The 23,495-nt window shown below is 39.4% G+C and overlaps 1 pseudogene; it reads left to right on the plus strand.

The window, feature by feature from the left end:
- Positions 1–23,495, plus strand: part of LOC122808578 — a 100,028-nt pseudogene that overhangs the window by 48,468 nt on the left and 28,065 nt on the right.

Below are 23,495 nucleotides of genomic sequence, written 5' to 3' on the forward strand. Positions count from 1 at the left end.
GTATTTTTATAATTGTCTTCTATACTGTCTACATTGTATGTTATGTGTAGCTTTTCTCCCTGGCCCTTCTCTGAAAAAGGACATGTGTCCAGTCGGACTTTCCCGGTAAACAAATGTAAAATAAATAAAGAATTGAATTATGAGCATCTACTATGGGTCACATAGGGGGATTTTCTATATTTTTATGCAATTTAGGCAACCCAAATATTGCAGGTACAACAGGATTAGAAACATTTAAAAACTTGAATTAAGACAAAGAAATCCACTGTTCCATCACCATATCACTAAGCTGGACAGAAATTCTCCTATAAGCAAGGTTCACTTAATTTCTTGACACTTGTGTATATGTGTCACTAAACAAAATACTATACATCCTATCAATGTAATCCTGCACATCCACTGCAACCAACCCACTGCCCTTATTGGGCTTAATAATTCTAATGTTCATTTTCCTTATGGCATGCAATAAATCCCTTTCTTCGGGGTGTAAGTTAAATTTCCCATAGAAATTCACATTATTGTTTATAATATGCTATAAGTCTAACTCACAAACCTTTCTGAAGAACTTTAAGGTAGGATGCAATGGTGGGTTGCAAATGCTAGAAACCTGAAAATCCAAATTTAATTAAAAAAATGGTCTACTGAATAAAAAATTCAGGTTCACTTTCCTTACAAAAAGCTTTAGATCCACCAGAACATCTTATATATTTGTTCTTATCATTGTTACAAATGTAAGACCATTGGAGAATAAGTCAGCCACATCGGAATTCAATACTGCAGAACTAAAGTTAAAAATCTTAAAAGTCACCACTGGAATTAGTAACTACCCAAAATATATTGTTAGTTTGTTCTTCTATAACATTTCAAAACTCTACTTACAGTAATGGTTTGTGCAAATGGAATTCCAGTTCTGCCAATTTTTAGAACATTGTTGGAGGCGTGGTGGATTAGAGAGGTTCGAATTCTGATGAGACCAATGGTGTACTTGTTTCTGATACCTCTCTGAGCACCATAAAGTTGTAGATTCTAAAGGGGCGTTCCCATTAATCTCATTGGTGGCATCCTTAATATTAAAATCTGAGTTATGTTGCTTGGCAGAAGAAGTCAAATCATCAGATTTATGTCTCCATTCCTGGGAGACAGGCGGATTTGGATATGCTTTATTTAAAGAATAGTCTTTGCAATCTCTTTCCATTTTTTGAATTTTCTCTCCTTTATTTTGCTGATCTGATTATCTATATCTTTGAAAATACAGAGGTGCTTGGACTGATACTGATCATATAACAAATCGGCGGTAATAACTGTGTCCAATTCTTAGCTCTCTCTAATCAGTTCTTCCACCAGCTTAGAATTATGTGTAATGGGCACCTCTATATACTCATACCCTTGCCAGTCAAATAAAACTAACAATTCTTTATGCAGGGATGAGTTTCTGACCAGCCCCATGGGAAATTTTTAGGATTTCAGTCTCTTCCAGACCTGGTTATTCCTGATACAATTAAATATGCATTCTCTACTTGGAGTTTATGTATTTTTAATAATTTATAATGATAAATGTCCAAATTCTTCTTGAAAGTACCAGCTGTCTGAACACTTACACACAGAGGAAGTCTTTTGGAATATGGCCCCTTCTGTGCATTTGCACATATTGACAATGACCAGCTGGATATACAGTGAAGGATGTAGAAAGATTATGGATGAAACTTGACATACTGTCACATGAGTAATGGACAGGAAATTAAATATGCTGAGTTAACTTTGGTAGGTAAGCTGATTAAGCAATATGAGGTTTAATGACACATCATGTCATAAAGCCACTTTGTTGCCTTTATATCAATGGGCCTCAATCTAAGCCATCATTAAAGTGAAGTAATGTCTGTAGTACTTTATCCTCCATATTTCCAGTTTTGATTGAATAAATAATTTGTAATGTTCTGCATTTCTGCTAAATAACTGTGTCTTATGCAACTAAGTTCATACTTTTTTCTTTCCAAAACATACCACATTCATTGTTCATAGTGATATAAGAGACTGAGGTATGTATTTTTCACAAGACTGATTTCAGACATTGTTAGAACCACCTAAGCTGCACATATTTTCAAGGAAGTTTAAAGTATAGTTTCAGTCATTGAACTGACCATTGTTTCTAAGAGTTATAACTTTTTATGTTTCAGGGCTAGACTGGCTGGCACTTCTGTGGTGGCTCCCTGATCAGTGACCAGTGGATGATCACTGCAGCCCATTGTGGTGTCAAGTAAGTCAGATGAACATAAATCAGTGTGCATGATATTTAGGGGTTATAGAAATCTAAAGGAGTAATTTGATCCTTTTGGTATATGTCAATGGGGGGGAAATAACTTAGAAGGATTAACAACCTAACTGTTACAGATGAGCTCCACTATTTCTACATAAATATGTCAGAAACATCACTGTTGTACCACTCTGACATTGCATTATGGCTCTACCACTCGAGAGACATAATGATGACTCAACAGAAGTCTGAGTGAGCCTCACTTCTGCATACAAAATGTCGACATCCATAACAAAGAGCATAAATAGACTAAAACCATCAAAGCAAGTACTGCAAATTCACCCTGCTTTCCACTCCTCTGCTACACAATTGAACTACTTTGACAGAGATGAAAAATAAATATATTAATAAACTCAGAAGAAAAGGCCAATGAATGAGCATGAAGGTAATCCAGGCAGTATCTATAATATTTAATACGTGCACCATAATTTGTCCATTTTCAGCAAAAAAAATGTACATGAGCATTTGGTGACAATATCTTCACATGTGAGATTTTTTATGAAGTCATCAGATATGTCTGTAGTAGTACATCCTCTTTAATAACCACAGTTCCTATACTTTCCTATTTGCTTCTATAATATCCACTTCATCATACCGCTCAACCTCTTAGAGCAAGAAATCTGGACAAAGCCATAAATTATGGAGGGACAAAGATCCAATGATAGGGACAATTTTTAAGTATTGCTCTTACAAACTTAGAAAGTTGACAGCATAGCAGGTTTTGCATTAGCATGCATTTTCTAAAGACTATGAAGTCAGAAACTGAAATGTCTGTCATTATTTTTCTGACTTTTATTTTCAATGACTTTCCAATACTTTGCCAAAAAAAAAAACAACACAATTTTATGAAAAATGGACCAAAAATATGAGACAAAAATCTGGAAATTCTGCAAAAATCTGTACAGTTGAGAAGTATGCCACTTCTGCTATTTCTCTTTCCTTTTCTTATAAATAATTTTGGTTGTCACATTCCATGTATTACATTTATTTATTTAACATTTGTTTATGGAGAAAGTCTGACTTGGAACAAGCCAATTTTCAGTGGAGGCCCAGGAGAAATGCTCCATTGTCCATCATATAGTCACATTATTATTACTCGCCATCATACACTTTGTCAGATGTTGAAGGGCTTTCAAACTGTTCTTGGCATAAAATATATATAAAGGTAATATAGCCCATAACGTAATGTCAATGTAAGGCCAAGCTAACCGCCATTTCTTTACCATGTTTGTTTTGCAAAAAGAAAAAAAAAAGTGTTGCCATGACCTAATTCAGATGTTTTTGCCTTATAGTACTTCTGACCAAGTTGTCCTTGGAGAATATGGTCATTGCACCTCAGCAGAAGCAATTCATGTCTATTTCTAGGGTAAGAATTTCTTCCTGAGCTATATTTTCACTACTAAAATAAGAGGGTAACACAAAATATCTACATTTACAGATTTAAATTGTTTCTGGGTATGAATATTGGATTCCTTTTTTTCTGCCATGCTTTACCATATTTCAGATGTTTTTTTTTTTCCTGACATATTTTTATCTCATTTAGTTTCAAAGATCTCCAGTGATACAAACAACTCTTTGATTTCTGGGGGGTTATTTTTTTTTTTTTTTAAAGTTGAACCATTTCTTATAGCAAAACAGTCAGTGGTTGTTTTTGCTAATTTATTATTTTGTTTATAAGTGAAGATATTACCAGCATTTCTAAATTCCTGATAATTTTATTTATCAGTACTTTCAAACCTCCATATATACAAGCTGGTGTACCTCTTCCATTCACCATCCTCTGCCATTATAGACCTTTTCACCATCTTGTTTTCTTTTCTCATCTAGAGTCTTCCTTGTTCACAGCATACTACCCTTTTCTTGTAGCTGCTCATCTCCTCTATACCCTTTCCACCCCAAAATGCTACTGTATCGCTCTTTCCTTCATATTTTACTCTACACAAAATGTCATTTCTTTCTATCTTTCTGCCCATTTCCTGTTTTATCTCCAGCTTCAGCCTTCTTCGCTACTTAGCATTATCTTTTAATCCATCAATTCATTTCATAGACAATCAAGCTTCCACTCTTGATGTAGTTACTCTTTGACTTATCCCTGCAACAAGAACCCCAAAAGTGTACTTATCAGCTAATCCCAGCTTCCACTTCTCATGATCAAACAACATCACCTTTCAAGTCAGACACTGAAGAACTTCCAGTGTCTCTTTCCATCCCCTCACAGCTTTCTTTCACAATTTTTTCACATCAGTTCATTCACACCACATCTAGAGATAGCACTCACACACACACACACACACACACACACACACACACACACACACACACACACACACACACACACACACACACACACACACACACACACACACACACACACACACACACGCACACACTTACAGACTTGTATTCAACATTCTTACATGTAATTACTAATATGCATTTCTCTGATTTTATCTTTTAGCAATGAGATTACTGAATCATTTCTTTTTGTATTCAATAATTGCAGTCATTTATGATTGCACTTAGAAATGTCAGTCATGAAAAGATCTGCACTTTAGTCATGGTGCCTACATACACATGCTCACACACACACACGCACACACACACACACACACACACACACACACACACACACACACACACACACACACACACACACACACACACACACACACACACACACACTGGAATATTGACAGAGCTATCTAGACTCTATTCTCGACTAATATCTTATGCAAGTAATATATCTGTTTTATTAATTGAAAGGAAAGAGTTGATCCAATTAACAATTTGTCCGGAACATCAACAGATGACCCTGTTACCAAATGTTAAAACTGTGCAGAAAGATAGGTGCAAAACATCAAACATGATTAATATGTTGTAATATAAATGATTGAAAATGGAAAATGGAAAACATCTGATCAACTGATGGATATTACAATGGATTAAATCATTAATATTTAGTATAGTAAGCATGATTTTATAGAATCTTGTGGCAAAATGCTGTACTAAATTTTATAAGAGAAAAAAAAAACTCATGTGTTTCATTATGAATTTCAGCTTATGATATACCATGCCAACTCCAACAGCCTGCTCTTCCCCTCCTTACAAATACTCAAAAAGTTGTTTGGGGCAGCAAAATTACTGACCTCATGATTTGTGCAGGGGGAGCCGTGTCTACCTCATGCATGGTAAGTCGCAACTGTTTCCTAATATTTGCATTATTGTTGGATTATTTGACCTACAGTTAATGTAAGTTGACACTTCCTTGGAATGTGACAGATGTGATGAGGAATTGAAATAGTTCCTGTAATAAGAAAATAATTGTGTGTGGAAGTCACAAACACAGAGACACCTTGCAGCAGAGCATTACTTAGTCATATCAGAGGCCTTGCTATCCAGAAGGGAAGAGAGAAGGAATACAGTATAATGGAGAGACTTTGGCAAAGTATGCCACCATATTCAGTGTCATTGTGGTATAATTTCTGAGCAGAATTATTACATACCTCGGTAGCACAGCTGTAGGATATATCAGATATGGTGCACCTTTAATGTGATTCAGCTGATGCCAGTTTGTCTGGGAAGCAGAGAAATCAGATTTTTATGTTGACATGCAGACCCCCTACACTAAAATGAAAATATAGTTTTCAGAACTAGTGGTTACAAATATCTCTCTCACAGAGTGATGGATGCAGAAAGACAATAGAATGATAATACACAATTTTTAAAACTACTTATTACAAATAACTCTCACAGATAGATAGATGGATGGATGGATGGATGGATGCCGAAAGACACAAATATTTTTCCTAAGTCCTTTTCTCACCCACCTACCTTTATTTTTCATCCTTCAGCTCCTTTTTCCTGATTTTGAGTCCATTTATTCCAGTAGTATGATGGCCACATCTGTAACTAAGGCTGAAGTAAGAACTTTCTAAAAAGCCCATCATATTTGCTGCCATAGTGCATCGCATTATTTTCATTGGCATAATCTCTGTGGTCCCTACAGCTGCCTAACTTCGGTGTAGCCTACTATACTACGCAGATGAGTCATGCGTGAGGCAAAATGAGGCTGCTGTGTGAGGCATAAATTGGTGGGTTTGGACATCTCATACAGTGTATGACATGCCGAAATGCCCACTCCCCCTTGTTGTCAGACATGCAGTAGGGTAGGCTGCCTCCATCCTTCCAGCATGGGTGAGCCTGCACTTGGTACTCATTCCCACAATCCCTTGGTTGCTTCTCCAGTGCTTGGGCCACTAATTGATTCCAGGACATCTGGATTACAGTGAAGCTATCATACCTCTGTGCCACTGAGCTGGCTGTGAGCAGAAGGATTATTAGCAATAGAAATGCATTTCAACATCTTTTATGCTACAGAAATTAGATGATGCTGTATAATGCATGGCACATATAGCACAGGAATATTATCAAACAAAGGTGAGATAGCAGAAGTTGCCAAAGGGACAAAGAAAACCTAGCTGCAAATGCCTGCAACCAGATACTATATATTTCTTAGTCTGGATATCAGATACAAGACCAATTCCTTTTAACTTGTAGCCTGAGATGGCATACCTTGTTGCCTGCCATACAAGATATAATATCTGCACAAACTGCAGCTTATCATTCATACCATTTTACAGGAGAAATCAAAGTAATCATGCAATTAATATACCATGCAATGTTTGTCTACAGTTTCTTTACCACTACTATTAATACCTATTCTAGCAACAGCGAGCTATACACAGAATGAATAAATGATGCATTTGAGGGACTAGGAAGTTTATGACTAGCTGTTTTTTTGTTATGCAGTGTGTGGATGTTGCTTAGCACATTACCTGATCATGAATTAATCCAAGCAAATATGCATGCATGTGTATGTATATATTTTTATTATTTTCCATATATCATGTACTAATCACATGGTCCATCCACTGGCTGCCATTTTACTGGATTGTTTAGGGAAGGGTGTTTTATCTTTTACTGTTGTTGTTATGCAAGTAAATGGTGATGCTTACAGTGAAAAATAAATAATGTATCAATTTTAGCTTTTTTGAGAAGAACTTAATTTAAATTGTTAGGAACTGACAGAACTCTAACCAACAAATAGCAGAAAGTATATCATTTCTGATCCCTTGTGAGTTTTGTGGCCCCATCAGAGAAGGTGGCACAAGAAACATACAACTGCCGTTATTTAAAGCTTTACTGCATACTGCAGGCAACTGAAACTTCCATTTCTAAATGCAACTCTTAATTCATACTGTGCAAAACAAAAATGGCCTTGTTCTAGACTCTTGGATATTATCTTCTGACTGCTCTGGATTAAAGGCAGGATGAATAAAACATGATTTTCTTAATATTTTTCAACCATGAGCATTAAAGAACAACATAAGAAGGCATTTACTACATAGAAATGTTTTGTCTATTTGGTTTCAACATTTTCTAAGATATTTTTTCTTCTTGCACAGCACAGCACTTAGTAAATGCTTACAAGGCATGCATGTCATGTTAATTATCATTGTAAGCAGCATATGTTAGCTCATATGTGTGTGTGTATATATATATATATATATATATATATATATATATATAATATATATATATATATATATATATATATATATATATATATATATATATCTATATATATATATTTTTTTTTTTTTTTTTCTTTTGGCCCATGTCTCTGCCACAGAGCCTCAGTCCCATCCCTAGTTCATTGTCACAGGGTCATTATTACAGGTGGGGAGAGGTGATTTTATTAAGGACAGGGACCAGAACTTGAGAGGAGGATGAACCGTCCCAACCAGGGCATAAAGCATATAGTGACTGCAGTCATGAGGGTATCTGCAGTGCACCCCCAACCCACCCCTTGTAATGACAGAGCAGCATGTTTGTAGCTACTGTATTACTTTCAGTCTCCAGAAGGGGGTGCCACACTGATAGGGGAAAACCTGCATCATCCCAGCAAGAAAGAACCACTGGAGACTATCACTTGATCCTTCCTTTCATCCTGTCCAAACTGCTACTAAATCTTGGGTCACTGAGAGCAGAGTTGGGCACCCTGCTACTGTTCTAGTGGGTCAGCAACTAATCGTTTTCATTTCTGGGGAAAAATGTAAACTTGACACTTAACCTAAAATTGTCTCTTTTGATTTGCTAACAGACAGCCTAAATAACTGCTCTTCGTGGTAAATAAAAAATGTGTGTAGAAGCTATTTATCAGTAAAGTAAATGGAAAGCATCACATACAAAGCACATCTAGTGGAAACAATGAAGGACATTCAAATGTACATCCCTCAGTTGTTAGAGGGTGAAGATAGCAGGATGTGGCACTCCTTTTATCAAGGAGCTACATATTTCCTCCCTCTTTTTCATTCTTAGCATATCCCTGTTTTTCACTCAGAAACGTCCCCATCTTTCACCCCATTTTATAATTTTATAATAGGACTATCGCTACTGCTATTGCAGTTCTTAAATTATAGCCAACAATAATGTTGTATACATGTTCCTCTTCTTAAAACCTAACCAAAATAATTGTTATTCTTCAGTTCAGAAAGACACTAATGTTAAAGATCTGCAGTTGATTTTTAATTTTTGATTGCTTTAAATGCCTGTTTAATTATTTATGTCTGAAAACGTGATTAACTCTACTGAATTCGGCACATTTTCTGCTGGGAACTGAAGCAGAAAAGCAGCAACTAGCAGTTCTGTGTATTTATAAGATTTGTGCATACATACACACATATGTAAAGCGTAGCATGTCTATAATGAAGTCATAAAGGTGTTGTATAGATAACATGCATACTTTTTAATATGTAGAAAGTTCTAGGTGTTTATATAAAGTCTGACAAAGCAGTAATTGTCAGCCTAGATAAATTACAGATATAAATATAATGGACAATTACATTAGGTGCTTGGAGAAATTAGCTGTTTTGCATATATAATTACTCAGTCATTGTTAATTAAGTATATATATATATATATATATATATATATATATATATATATACATACAGAAAGTAACATTAGAAGCCGATGAGGAGGGGAGAGAGGAGATGCAGAAGAACAGTGGGAAATACTAATAAAACAAGGGCAAGAATTTTGAGGTCTAGGCATGCTGGTAGATATTTCTGATAGCTTAAAATTAAATTGTAAATATTATTCTATGCAACTAAGAAAAAATATTGTCAGCATTAGTGTTACTCTATAAGATGGAAGACGATAAAGACCTGGACATTGATGTAGGATGGATAGAACTGTTAGGTAATATGGAAAAAAGTGCAAGCACTACAGGCTTTAGGTAAGTTATTTCATTCTGTTCATAAGTATGTATTCAGTGACACATTAGTAGTTCCTGAGTTTGTTTTATTATGTATAGTAGATCTTAATTTGCTCTAAGTTGCTGCCTAGCTATATGCCAGTTTAGCATAGAGAGTACGGGCTGCACCAGCTGAGTTGCGTATTAGTTTATGACCACAGGAGTGGTGAGTATACTTACATGCATTCTAATGGTATCCAGTCAGCTGACTGGGCAAGCTGCAGTGGTGTGAATCTGTTGATTGGCTAGATATAAATCTGGCCATTTTGTTGTAGGTTGAATATTAATAGTTTATTCTTGTGGTCATTTAGAATTAAGTTACTTTTCTGTATCCAGTCTGTTAGGGTATTGCTGCTATCTTCTGCATCAGATATTAGAATCTGTAGGTTGTAGGTTACATAGATGGTAAATGAGTCAATAATATATTATGTAACCTGGGCTCCATTAGTATGCATGCATAACCATTTATGAAATCTGTGAATAACAGAGATCCCTGTTCTGATTCTTGTGGCATTCCAATGTTTGACAAGCATTTGTGAAATGTCACATTTAATGGCTTGTGCCCTGCTTTTCAAGTATTTAATAAACCAGGATACTATAGCTTTGGAACATCCTGTGGTTTCCAGTCTTTATTAGCATGTGATTAGTGGTGTCAAGTGCTTTAGAGAAATCAGAAAATAGTGTGGGTGCATTTAAGTCTGGGTCTCTGTTTATTGCTATACAGTTCACTAATTTGAATAGAGCAGCTTGGGTATTGTGCCCAGGTGTAAAACCACGTGGGGTGGCTGTTTGTAAATTATGTTTGAGAATATTTTGTGAGACATTTATGTTTATACATCCAGCCTTTTGGACAATTCATAGCTTCATAGTCAAATACTAGTTAATCTGTTTGCAGATCATAGCAAGCCTAGTGAGAAAAAAGGTAATACAAAAGTTCCATGCAGTCTCAAGGACAGGATGACATGACAGACCAGGGGGAAAATTAAGGTTGCCCATCAAATTATCTAGTTTTACTTTGAAGGTAGAAAGGGTGCTACTCTGCTTGGCATGTAATAAAAGTTTGTTCCAAGGTGAGGGATACAGTGGAATGTGAATGTTTCTTAATATGAGAGTGTTAGAAATGTAGAGCTATATTGCTTATGTGATTGGCATGCCTACTCCAGTCAGCTAGGTATTCTGGGATTTAGAGATAGGGATAAACATTGTGTAATTACAGTAACAAACAAAGATGCCCATCTGAGCCTCATTCCTCTGACTTTACTAAGAGATCACCTGTGTATCTCATAGTATTCATTATGGATTTAGATTCTTGAGCATGGTGGTTTGTTTAGACACTTCTCTGAAGTGGCCCTTTTGGGACACACAATACAGGGTTAACAAAGCATCAGTCTAATAGCTTGGAGGTTTAGTACCTTGACAAGACAAGATGGGAAGTGCTGTTGTACATTCCATGTATGGACAGTAAAGTCCCCTCTATTTGTTAGTAGGAAATAATGTATCACTGACAGACCAACTGTTCAAAAATACACAAACCAAAGCAGCAGCCAATGGAGCAGATGAATATGTTAACCAGCACACAGGCTCATCTACTCCATTGGCTGCTGCTTTAGTTTGTGTATTTTTAATAGGAAATGAACTGAAATGGAAATCATTAAATAATTACATAATAATACTGAAAATCCACACAAACTTATGAAAATAACAAACACAGAGGAAGCAAGTCCAGAATCCACTCCAAAGTAATTGTATTAAAGCGCTTTTCATTTCCCAAATAGAAACTTCATCAAAATACATTTTCAAACCCAGCCTACTCAATTTATAGTAAACCCCTAATAATTAGCATAAAGCCATTAACTTGAAAAAATTCCACCCCCTTAAAGGTGTTTGTGCAACTACCTTAAAACTTGTGCAATAGTATGCTTATACACATATATATATAAAAATGCATCAATATCATGATAAAAAATACATAAATATGTAAAAAATGCATGACCAAGTTTTACATATGAACATTACAAATAAAAGTCAGTTTTTAACCTTAAAAATTGAGCTAATGGAAACTGCACTATTTAAACCTGGATAGTTACTGGCGTTAGTCCGCAGTTGCCACTTAAGCTCCTTTTGTTCTAAAAAATCATTTAAAGGACCACCTCTATCCCCTAAAATTGCCTGATCAATTATAACAAATTTAAAATCATGTCCATCATTTTCGATGATATGTGCTGCCAAGGCATTTTTACTTTCCTTCTTTTTGATATCATAACAATAAACCTGGCTCCTGAAAGTATTAATAGTTTTTCCAATGTAATGACCCTGACATTGTGTGCACTTGAAACTCCTTATTGTATGTTAGAACTGCAGCTTTGTTAAAACTAATTTTTTCTATAACATTAATTTCTGTCTGAGCCATACTTACTGTACTGAGGAGTGGAAAAAATACCCATTTATCCTTTTAATTGTCACTTCTTTCATTTTATCTATAACAAACTTCTCCAGATATCCTCTCTTAATAAACATGTTCTCTAATATAGCCATCTGTGTTACAAACTCATTAAAGTCAGAAACCATCCTGGCTATACGCACCCCTCTGGCCTTTAACAAGTGACATTTTTTGGTGTACTGGGTGCCAGCTATTAAAATGCAATATGGTTTTGAATAAGTAGGTTTTCTGTATATAGTGGAGCTGAACCCCTTCTTAGCCTTATCTTTCACATGGGTGATATCCAAATAATAAACAACATCCTCTCCTGTGGTAATGGTAAATTCCAGAAAGTCTGTGCTATTCCTCATATAAGAGAAAAAGCTATCTACCTCCTCTATTCGGAACACCAAAAGAGGTCACTTTTTAAAGGGCAGAGGTTACATATAGCCAGGATTGTTTCTGACTGTAATGAGTTCGTAACACAGACGGATATATTAGAGAACATGTTTATTAAGAGAAGATATCCGGAGAAGTTTGTTATGGATATAATAAAAGAAGTGACAAACAAAAGATAAATGAGTATTTTTTCCGCTCCTCCGTACAGTGAGTATGGCTCAGACAGCAACTAATGTTATAAAAAAAATTAGTTTTAACAAAGCTACAGTTCTAACATACAATAAGCAGTTTCAAGTTATCAAGGACATTATTTACCATAACTGGAGTATTTTTAAGATTGAACCAGAGTATCATAATATTGTGGGAAATCCCCCCAAAATTGTCTATAAAAAGGACATCTGTTTTAAAAATATGCTGGAAAATGTAAAACAGGGGAGACAAAATGGAGGGATGAAAAAATATGGATATTGCCTACAATGTAAGTATATGATAGAGACCATTGAGGTAAATATCCCCAATTTTGGACGATCCCCAGGATTCATGAAGCTTGCGCCAGGGCTGGAGTAGCATCGGCGATCTAATGCCAAATATGGCCGCCGAGCGATTCAGGTACGAGCTGTTTCCATGTGCATTACCGGTGTACGCCAGAGCTGCGCAGCTCCAGGTGCATGTATGCTAATTACCCCATGCGCAGCAGTGTAGCATGCAAATGAAGGTGTATATCATTTCATGAAGTGGTGCAGGCATAGCGTAAGCATAAAGAAATGTAAAGCAAAAAAATAGTTTACATTTTGTTCAAACATAAAATTGGAGCCATGAAAGTGGAACAAACTTATGTATTATAATGTTAATATATGCCAATGGCTAAATATATATCCAATGGCATAAAAAAGCATGCACAACACATAAAAAATAACATTTAATGTCATGGCCACACTAATGCAAAGTAAAACCGCAGTGCATCGGTGCGCAAACGGGATCACAATGAAAATATATTTAGATGTCATAAAACTGCAATGTAACACAATTCATGAATTCCCCATAACAGTCAATGGCACGCATGCTACATTACAACCATGGTGCAAGGGTTGCTAAGGGTCTGTGACAGTGTTCTGCATGGTAGCTAGGAATTAGTAGTCAATGGCATGTAATACTGAATCGCAAACTTCCTACCTGTGTAAGGTTGTACCACACGGCATAGCAGTACAACACCGAGGTGTGGCCTGTAGGTAAACATGACATCAAGAGAGGGGTGCACCATGGTAGCTGTAAGCACATTGGAGCATTGCTAATCCGGGTTGCCTGTTGCTAAGCAAAGCCGCAGGATAGGGGTGTGGAAGTAGCCATAGCTTTGCTTAGCTGAGAGCACACAAGGTAACCGAAAGTGCATGTGAATGTGGATGAAAACGCGCTCGAAACTCAGTAAATGGCTGTGCGCGGTGTGCACCACAGCTGAAACAGGAAGGATATGGGAAGACAATAAGGAAATGCTGCAGCATGGTAATTGGAGTACAAATGAGTAATTAACACCTAGGAACTCACAGTGGGCCATTGACAACAGCTAACAAGGCTGCTAGCAGCTACCTACAGAACAGGAAAGGGGAGGTGCCGTACTGCAAAGAAAAGAGAACTGTCACAGCAGAACAAAGCAAATTTGCAGTAGATCAGCTACATAACACATTTTGCAACACAATCCTAGGTTGTGAAAGTACAAAACAAAAAAGCACACAGCTGGATGTAAGCCTGACAATGGGAGGGGAATCGAGTTGAAAAGTGAAGTATAGGGCAATAGATGAATCATGGCAGCTAAGCGTAATTCAACACCAAAGGCCCCACAATAGCAGTAACTGCTGTAAAACACATAATTAAGATACCCTGCAGCTGGAATTGCACATACACACTCAATTACACCAGCATCATCCATTGCACAATAGTATAAGGTGTGAAAGCCCCACACACACACTTGCGTATTCCCAGACACTCTGCACCATTGGTGTATACAGACAGGGAACTTTTAATATGTACATGTTAGGGCCTGCCATAGCTTTGATTCACCAGCATGTGTTGGAGACTGACGGTGGTGTGGAGGATGATGCTGACAACCATTTCAGGCACCGGAGGAGGAGAAGAATGTTCAGACCCAGGTTAACCTACCAGGGGCTACATGATCTGGAGATAGTAGAGCATTACAGGGTGGACAGGGACACCATACAGCAACTTGTTGAGCTGTGCCAGCCACGCCTCAGAGCCAGAAGTAACAGAGGGGAACCCATCCCAGTGGACACGAAGGTATGTGTAAGCTTGAGAATACTAGCTGCAGGTACCTTCCAAAGGCCAACTAGGGATATCATGGGGATCTCACAGGCATCAGCATCCAGGGTACTCCACCAGTTCCTGGATGCCATGTTACCACATGCCAATGAGCACATATACTTCCCCCAAATGCAGGAGGAGTTGGCCAGAAATATGCATCTCTTCCACCATGTGGCAGACTACCCGGAGGTACTAGGTGCAATAGGCTGCATGCACATACACATCAAGACACCACCCAGTGAACAGGGTAGGCGATACATAAACTGCAAGAGATACCCTTCCATCAACTTCCAGGTCACGTGCAATGCCCAAGGCATTATCATGGATGTGTATGCTGGCAGCCCTGGAAGCTATCACGACTCCCACATCTGGCATGCCTCACAGCTGTATCAGGTATTTGCCAGGGGGAGACATCCCATATGGCCACCTGGTGGGGGATGCTGGCTATGCACTGGAACTGTGGATGATGACTCCCATCAGAAATGCACACACAGCCACACAAGAACGCCATAATGAGGCACACGTAGAAACCAGAATCATCATAGAGCATGTGTTTGGGATGCTGAAATCACGGTTCTGTTGCTTGGACATATCTGGTGAAGCCTTGCAGTACTCTCCAGTCATTTGTGCCCACATCTTCATAGTATGTGCCATGCTACACAATATGATCCTGCGGAAACAGCTGCAGCAAGAACAGAATGGTGAAGGTCCTGACAGCCCACCACCATTGCCAAGGGCCTCACAGGCACAGAGGTACTCAGACCACGAACACCCTGTGCCAACCCCAGTAGGCAGACAGAGGTGTGCCCAGTATGCCCATGCCTTGGCAAAGAGGGAATGTATAGCACACACACTGACAGTGTAGGCACTTATGGACTGACATCCTTCTCCACCTGCACACACAGCAAACATGGATGGCACACACACATGACCACCTGTAAATTGTCATGTATAGGTGGTCTATTGTGTGCATCCTACATAGGTAGTCCTCAACTATTGTACACACAACTACCATTGGCTCAAGGTAAGTCAATACCTGAACAGTAAATTAAGCTATCAGCATGTGTCCATACTGTATGTATAGGTTCATAGATAGGTACATGCCTAACTGCCCGAGGCCACTCATAAGCATAGCCAAAAAAGTGTCTGCTGTCGCCACCCCATTAATTAACTAACTGTCCCTCTGTGGAGCAGAGCCAATTGCGGGATCCCTGAGGTGTATCCACTGTTCCCCACCCACTTTGCAAGGATTCCCTGGAGTGTTAGTGAGGGGGTTCGTATAATGTAATCAGGGATGTAGTTCCAAATAATGGGGAGTATCTATGACAGGAATCTTCTCAGATGATTTACATGTTACATAGTATACCTTAACCACAGCTTGCATATATAGGTAGTATTCCACAGAATAATAAACATTTGGAACACACAACCGCTGAAATGTGCGTTAATTACCCTTGCACTACCAGTGCCTGCTCTGAGAGGTAAAATTAACACTGCCAGGATTAGAGCATGCAACCATGTACACAATCTTCACAATAACCTACCACTAAGCTACCTGAGATATAACAATGGCAGTTGTGTATACTGACAGGATAAAACACAAAACGTAGTAATGTGTGGAAATAGGACAAACCGGCATGTACCCAATGAAAGGTGTATGCTATATATATATATATATATATATATATATATATATATAATTTATATATAAATCAACATATATATATATATATATATATATATATATATATATATATATATATATATATATACATATATATATATATATATAAATAGAGAGAGAGAGAGGGAGAGAGAGAGATATATGTTGATCTATGGGGATATACATATATATGTAGATATATAGATAGGTTAACAACATCTACATAACCATGGAGGTACATATAATTGGGATATCTACCACATACCAACTGCTTGACATACCGACGAGCGTCACAAGGCTTAAAGTCCGAAAGACCACAGTATTGAAACACCAGAAGTGCGAGGTTTAAAATCCCAATGTTAAGGGACATTTAGTCAGTGCTTCTGGTGTTGCGGTTCAGGTAGGTTACTGTGTGTAAGTGTGTTTCTGAGGGCTGTAGTGTGTGTAAGTGTGTGTTCTGAGTGTGGTGTGTGTTCCTGGGGGACTGAAATGTGTGGGTGTGGGTTTGCTTTATGCGTCTGTGTGATCTAGGAGGTAGAATATTAAAGTAGGGGGGTGTGGGGGGGCACAGACACCCACATGGGGGGTGTAGGGGGGCTTGCCCACCTGCTCATACGTAGTGTAGGATGGTTTGTTTGGATGCGGTGGGTAGCAGTGTGTCTGTGTGTGCGTGTGTGTCTTCCATGTTTGTGGTACTTTCATGAGTTACTTTCGCTGTCAGTAATGTGGGGTATGGCAGTCTGGGCCCGGTACTGTGAACGTCGGAATTGTGTGGTTTCGGGAGTCCATAGGTATCCTGTATGCAGAGGTTGAAGTGTTCATATATGAGTATAACATAGACCATAGCAATCACACATTCGGCCATGGCCAGACTTTATGAACAAAGGATATGGAGAGTATATGCCTATACACTATTACAAATATGTGCTATGGACATGAGCCAATGATAGGGTTACCACCTGTCCCACTTTGCGAGGGACAGTCCCTCTTTGGGCGGTTGTGTCCCGACCAAAAATATTAAATGTGGCAAATGTCCTGAGATTGTAGGACATAATTATGTTCCATATGTAATGTAATAGTTCCATGCAATAGTACTTTCTGTATCTAAAATACCTACATGTTACAAGAAAGAGGATAAGCAACTAAACTGCTACAAGAATAAGCTTATATTTAGGCAAAAAAGGAAAGTCCTATCCCTTGTACTGACCGTGGGTTTGTGTTGGCCTGTAAAATCTGATGTGTGTCCTGAAAATGTCCCACTATGGCCATATGAAAAGGTGGCAACCCTAGCCAAAGAGGGTCAGTCACCAACACAACTCCAATGACTGCAAATACCTATGACAGAAATACACAGCTTTCATGTAGCAACACTTTATTACATTCCGATGTATTGCTGAAAGGATTCAAGGACTAACATCACCTGCATGCTATACAGGAACCAATTAACAGTGCCTTAATGAATCAGCCTGCAATTACCATAGTATTAGTCCACTAAAGGATAGGTGTTCAAATGGGGAAAGAACCCTCACGCACATATCAATTATGTATAAAAGCAGTTTCTACACACCTGCATCTGCTATGAATACCAACCAGCATCACCCCCACACCCAAACAAATTACAATACAAACTGTAATAACATCACAAATCATTCACTCACTGTACGACATCTGCTGAAGCCTTAACATACCTTGTCAGAGACACACTAACATGACCCTATGTGAAATAGTTGCTGTTATACAATGGAACAGCTGCTGATGTTACGTTTGCACTAATCCCATTTCAGAGGGTTGTGTGTACACCAAGAAGTGTTACCAATTACTGATTAACAGCACAGTATGATACACATGTACACCAAACCAAGGATGTCTGGTGAGCACACTGTAAACCACCTAACAGTTCATGCATAGCCATACAGCCTTGAGCTACCTAAACATCCTTGCCAGACTGAAACATCTGCAGAAGTATCAGGTACAAACAAACCCTGCATAAGTAGCAATGTTCTGAAATATAACGGCTGTACTCACATGTAGAACAACATCTTCTAGCCATCACACACAATCCACAGGAGTAATGAAGCTAATATATATCTGTCTGTCTCCATATAGCTGTTGAAATACATCACAAACAACACATCCAGGCCATCTTCCTTGAAAGTAAGGCAAACGGACAACGCCCAAAAGGAGTACTCAGTTATACATCACTGTTGCCATGGTATCGGCTAATGGAGTAGCTGCACAAGTTTTGTGCATCTAATTAACTACTTTGGAACACCAATTGGTGGTCAGGATAGCACATGTTACCGATATTTAACTAGAAAAGGATGGCTTATCACACATTCAAACCATCTGTATATACCAGCAGAACGTTACAAAGAAGATTAAAACACAAACTGAAAAGGATTTAATTAACAGTCAGTAACACCTTGGGTTACTAATAAGGTATGTAGAACACTCAGTATGTCTGTGTATGTAGTACCTGTTCTGTAATATTTAAAGTGCACGCAATCCATATAGTGGAAGCAGTTATTTTGTAGTGATGTATTGTTGAGCATAGTAACGCTTGTAGTATTTATGTGTGTACTGCTGTAGGTCACAAGGCAAAGACTGCATACACCACATGGGATGCTATATAAGGGCTTTGAACCCAAATATTCCTCACTAGCTGCTGCCAGTGGCAGGGCTGGTCCAACAAGTATGTGCTATAACAGGGGATAGTATATGTTGATATATTGTAACAATAGGCATACGTATGGGTGTATTACTGAGAAAAACATGTCGAAGGTTGGCCCACTGTGCAGTTATGATTTGCATTGTGGGATATTGTGCCAATAACTGTGTAGTGTACAGTATTGTAGGCAGATATGTACTACAAGTTACGTAGCATTACTGTTATGTTAGGCAAACATTAGTTATTTCTATTGGCATTTACAATACACAGTAACAGAATACATATGACTTGTAGTCACCCGACAGTTTATCAGCATGATAGCAAAGTAAAATGGATGAGCTAGTTAACTATCCATGCACATAAGACATGTAATAAGTGCAAAGGTAGGCACTAGGCTGTCTGCCCAAGGGTATTTATAAGCCTAGCTAGAGTGTGTTGGCTTTTGCCACCCCCTTAGGTTAGTTCCCTGTGCCTCCGAACGGCAGAGCCATTAGTTCCCTGTGCCTCTGTCCAGCAGAGCCACTGCAGTGATCCCCAGGGTACATGTCTGTCTCCCATCCACCCATCAAGGTTTCCCTTGAAGAGTGCTAGTGAGGAGCCTTGCCTGATGTACATTGGAATCATGTTCCAAAACATGGGGAGTCTCCGGGTCAGAAATCTATCCGTCCAGCACATCCTAGTCATCATTGTGGTTAGGTGTATATCCCTAGAGCATATGGCTCTCAGGGGCTTCTGTTTAGGTGCAGCATATTCAGCAATACTGGGTTGGACATGGGCCTTGTATGTCAAGCAGAGATCACCTGTGAGTATGCGGTATACAACCGAGTACAGCTGGAGTTTCTTAGGTTGGGCTGCATAGGTCATCTGTTTGAGGTCAGTAATCCTCTTGGTGTGGTACTGTTGTGGTCTTCCAAGCTGTTGCAGTTGTCTTGTAAGGTACATCCCAAATGGGGTGTTGTATCCTTTAATGGGTCTAATAAGTCATGAGTAGAGAGGCACAATGGCCTCCTTTGTTCTGGATGCGAACCCATTAGAGATTAGGGGGGGCACATAGAAGGCTATTCTAACCACCTTGTCATTATGTGTATCAAAGGAGAGATTGCTATCTACTGGGGTTACCAGATCCCTTATTACCTTTTCTGTATGTAGGGGACTAGCACATATGTGGTAGTCCATGGGTAATTATTTATATCCAAAGGGGATGACTATGCACTTTTTGGCATTCAGCTTGAGGCCATGATATTGACACCGGGTATCGCCCTCAGTGCGACCCTTCCGGAGGGTGTCTGTATCAGCTGGGGAAACAATTATGGCCTCTAGTTTGCAGTCATCTGCAAACCTTTTCAGCCAAAGCCCTTCTGTGCTTGCCTGTATGTCAGAGAATTATATACCGAACATGAGGGGTCCTAGGACTGAGCCCTGGGGGACACCACTTGTAACTGGTATACAGTCGGACCTTGGGTATGCAACTCCCACTGTGTGGGTTCTGTCCGTGAGCCACTTTGCAATCCATCACATGACATAGGGGTTAATGTTCAGGCGGATGGGTATGTCGATAATACCAGAATGGGGAATGGTGTTGAAAGCCTTTGAGAGATCTAGGTAGGCTGTGTGGATCTCCTTACCCTCATCTAATGCCTTGGTAACTATCTCTAAGAAGTCCACCAGGTTTAGGAGGCATGGTCTGCCCTTAACAAAGCCAAACTGGGAGGGGTCAAAGGTTTGGAGGTACCCAATGTCTCTGTGTCTGAGATCCATAATGATGTGCTCCAAAGCCTTGCAGACCAGGCTATTCAGGCCTATAGGGCAATAGGTCCTGTGGTCCATTGTGGCACCACCTTTGTGGAGGAGGATAATTGATGCTGTTCACCATTCAGGGGGCACAAAGCCCAATGCGATGCTATTATTGAACATGGTGCGTAGGTGGGGAGCCAGTATGTTTTGAAGTTCGTGGAAAATGCAGCCTGGGATGTTGTCCAGTCCCATGGATGCTGTGATATTGGCTTTAGAGTGTGCAGCTTTTACCTGCATAGTTGTGATTACAGGAATTCTGCACTCTTCCTGTATAGATATGGGCCCTTTAGGGGGTGAGAGGGGGGAAAGGTAGCACTGAACCTATCTGCCAGGATGTTGGCAATATCAGTTGGTTCTGTAATGTCCGTGCCTTTGTGCTGTAACTCAGAGCAGATCTGGGTGTTGACATCAAGATATTTGACATATCTATAGAATGCTTTTGGTTGTCATTAGAATTAGTGGCAGTTTTCTTTTCGTAGCAAGCTTTGGAGGATCTTATAAGGGATCTCACCTTATTACTGAGGCTGACCAGGGAGCTCCTCCATGCATGGGATTGTACTCTCTTTTGCAACAGTGTCTTCCTTCTGTTGTACAGTTTGTTTATGGCAGGGGACCACCAGATTGGCTTCCTTAATTAGGAGTATAGCATCTTGGTTCTGTTTTAGATAGCACGATCCATGCACACGTGTAAGTGCTTATAGAGTGCATTTGTGTAGGATTCAGCAGTTGTAACAATATTGTCCATCTGCATGGGTGTCATGAAGTTCACCACGTCTGTCTTAAGAAGGATGAAGTTGGCTTTGTAGACATATTATACTGTGGTTCCCTTAATGGTTGGTGGGGGCGGGATGTGGATATCAAGGGTGTTCAGCTTATGGTCGGATCGGACCAATGAGGAGTTGACTTCAGGTGTGGAACTCCGGTCACTCATGTTGGTAATGCCTAGGTCTAGGATATTGTTGCCCCTGGTGGGTATGTGGATAAGTTTATCCAGGGCATTGGTGTTTATGAATTCCAGAAAGCTTTGAGCTAATGAGTTGGTACAGAGTAGTTTTCTCAGTTAATGGTGGGGTAGATTCAGTGAAACTATGTGATGAGTGTGGTGTGGTGCGAATGTTTACCTTCTCCACATGACTGTCAGTGTCCGGCTTGGTTGGAGAGAGCTTTACCTCCAGTTTGGCAAGATAAGTGCATCTCTCGCAGGTTGTAGTGTTGGGTGGTAGGCAGAGAGGGTTGTCTGTGTACATGAAGCAATGCCTACATTGCCTCAAGATGTCCAGATTCATCAGATAGACAGGAGAGAACACTGGAAGCTGACCCTTGGACATGCCTGAATGTTAAACTAATTTCCCCTAGATAAGTGAAGAAAGTGAATACAAGAGCTATTTTACTCTAAGCAAGCGAGAAAAGTATGTACAAAACCTGTTTACCGCTAGGTAATGAGGAAGATTGAGTGCTATAGTAATTAGTAGCTTACGTAGTGCTTACAAGTTCTGAACAAGTGCTGAGCATGAATAAGCAATCCAGATAGGGTCTTGGATAACATAAACACACTGTCCACCCCCCCAACAGGTAAACAGTCATACATCCATGTACAGCACAGAGCCCCTGTACCCACAACTATGCAGGTACAAGCTGCACTCAGACTGCATGGGACCTGTCCACATCCCTGGTTGTATCATACACATATGGCAAAACAAGCTGCTCTCCACATACCACATCATGTAAAACATACCTTCATGTCAGGCTGTGTACACACTGAATGGTGCACACCAACAAGTATCAAAACCCACAAAGGGGGATACACCACTGATAATGGGAAGTACTGCACTACTACCCTGCTGAGTCTGGTCTGAAAGGCCATGAACCTTGATCAAATTATTTGATGTCAGAAGTACAGATGTAGATGACTGTAAGGTTGATTTCACACTGCATATCATAACCTTGCCAGGTCATAGGACATCATCACCCATACTGTGTTCCACCTACACTCGGTATACTAGATGTACATTCCTATGTCACAGGAGTGTTTTGCAACAGGACTGCTGGCAGAACCAACACTACAGAAGGTGTCTGAATAATACATGCACATCACACCAGTGCCAGCTACAGTAAGACAGGGTTAATTAATTGTGTTCCCCCTCATTGTAGTCCATACCACGCAGACAAACAGAAGGCATCTGCCTATTGAAGTATGCAAATGACTATGACCTAGGAGCAATAGCCGACTCAGAGTGTTGTGGACAACATACAGAAGGGGCTTTGTGGGTGAGGTATGTGTGACATATGGCCACAATCTGACAGCTACATATTGCATTGTCACCCCTATGTTAATAACCCTGTACCCATGAACTACCACCTAGGCAGCGGTCAACATAATGGCACTGTGTGTAAGGGATGCAGCTGGGCAGTTGTCTTTCCTGTGATAGATACATCACCACACCTGTCAGGTAGTCATATATGGCAACCCTAATCATGACAGGGTGCCATCCATGAATATAGAGATCATTGTCTAGCCATACACAACACTCAAGTGACCCATATCAGATCACATATTTCCTTTAAGGGGTATTGGCCATGTTCAGATGGCCTACACCAGCCTTCCCATTC

The sequence above is a fragment of the Protopterus annectens genome, chromosome 8.part0, assembly GCF_019279795.1.
Source record: "Protopterus annectens isolate FY-2018-M chromosome 8.part0, PAN1.0, whole genome shotgun sequence".
Lineage (NCBI taxonomy): Eukaryota > Metazoa > Chordata > Ceratodontiformes > Protopteridae > Protopterus > Protopterus annectens.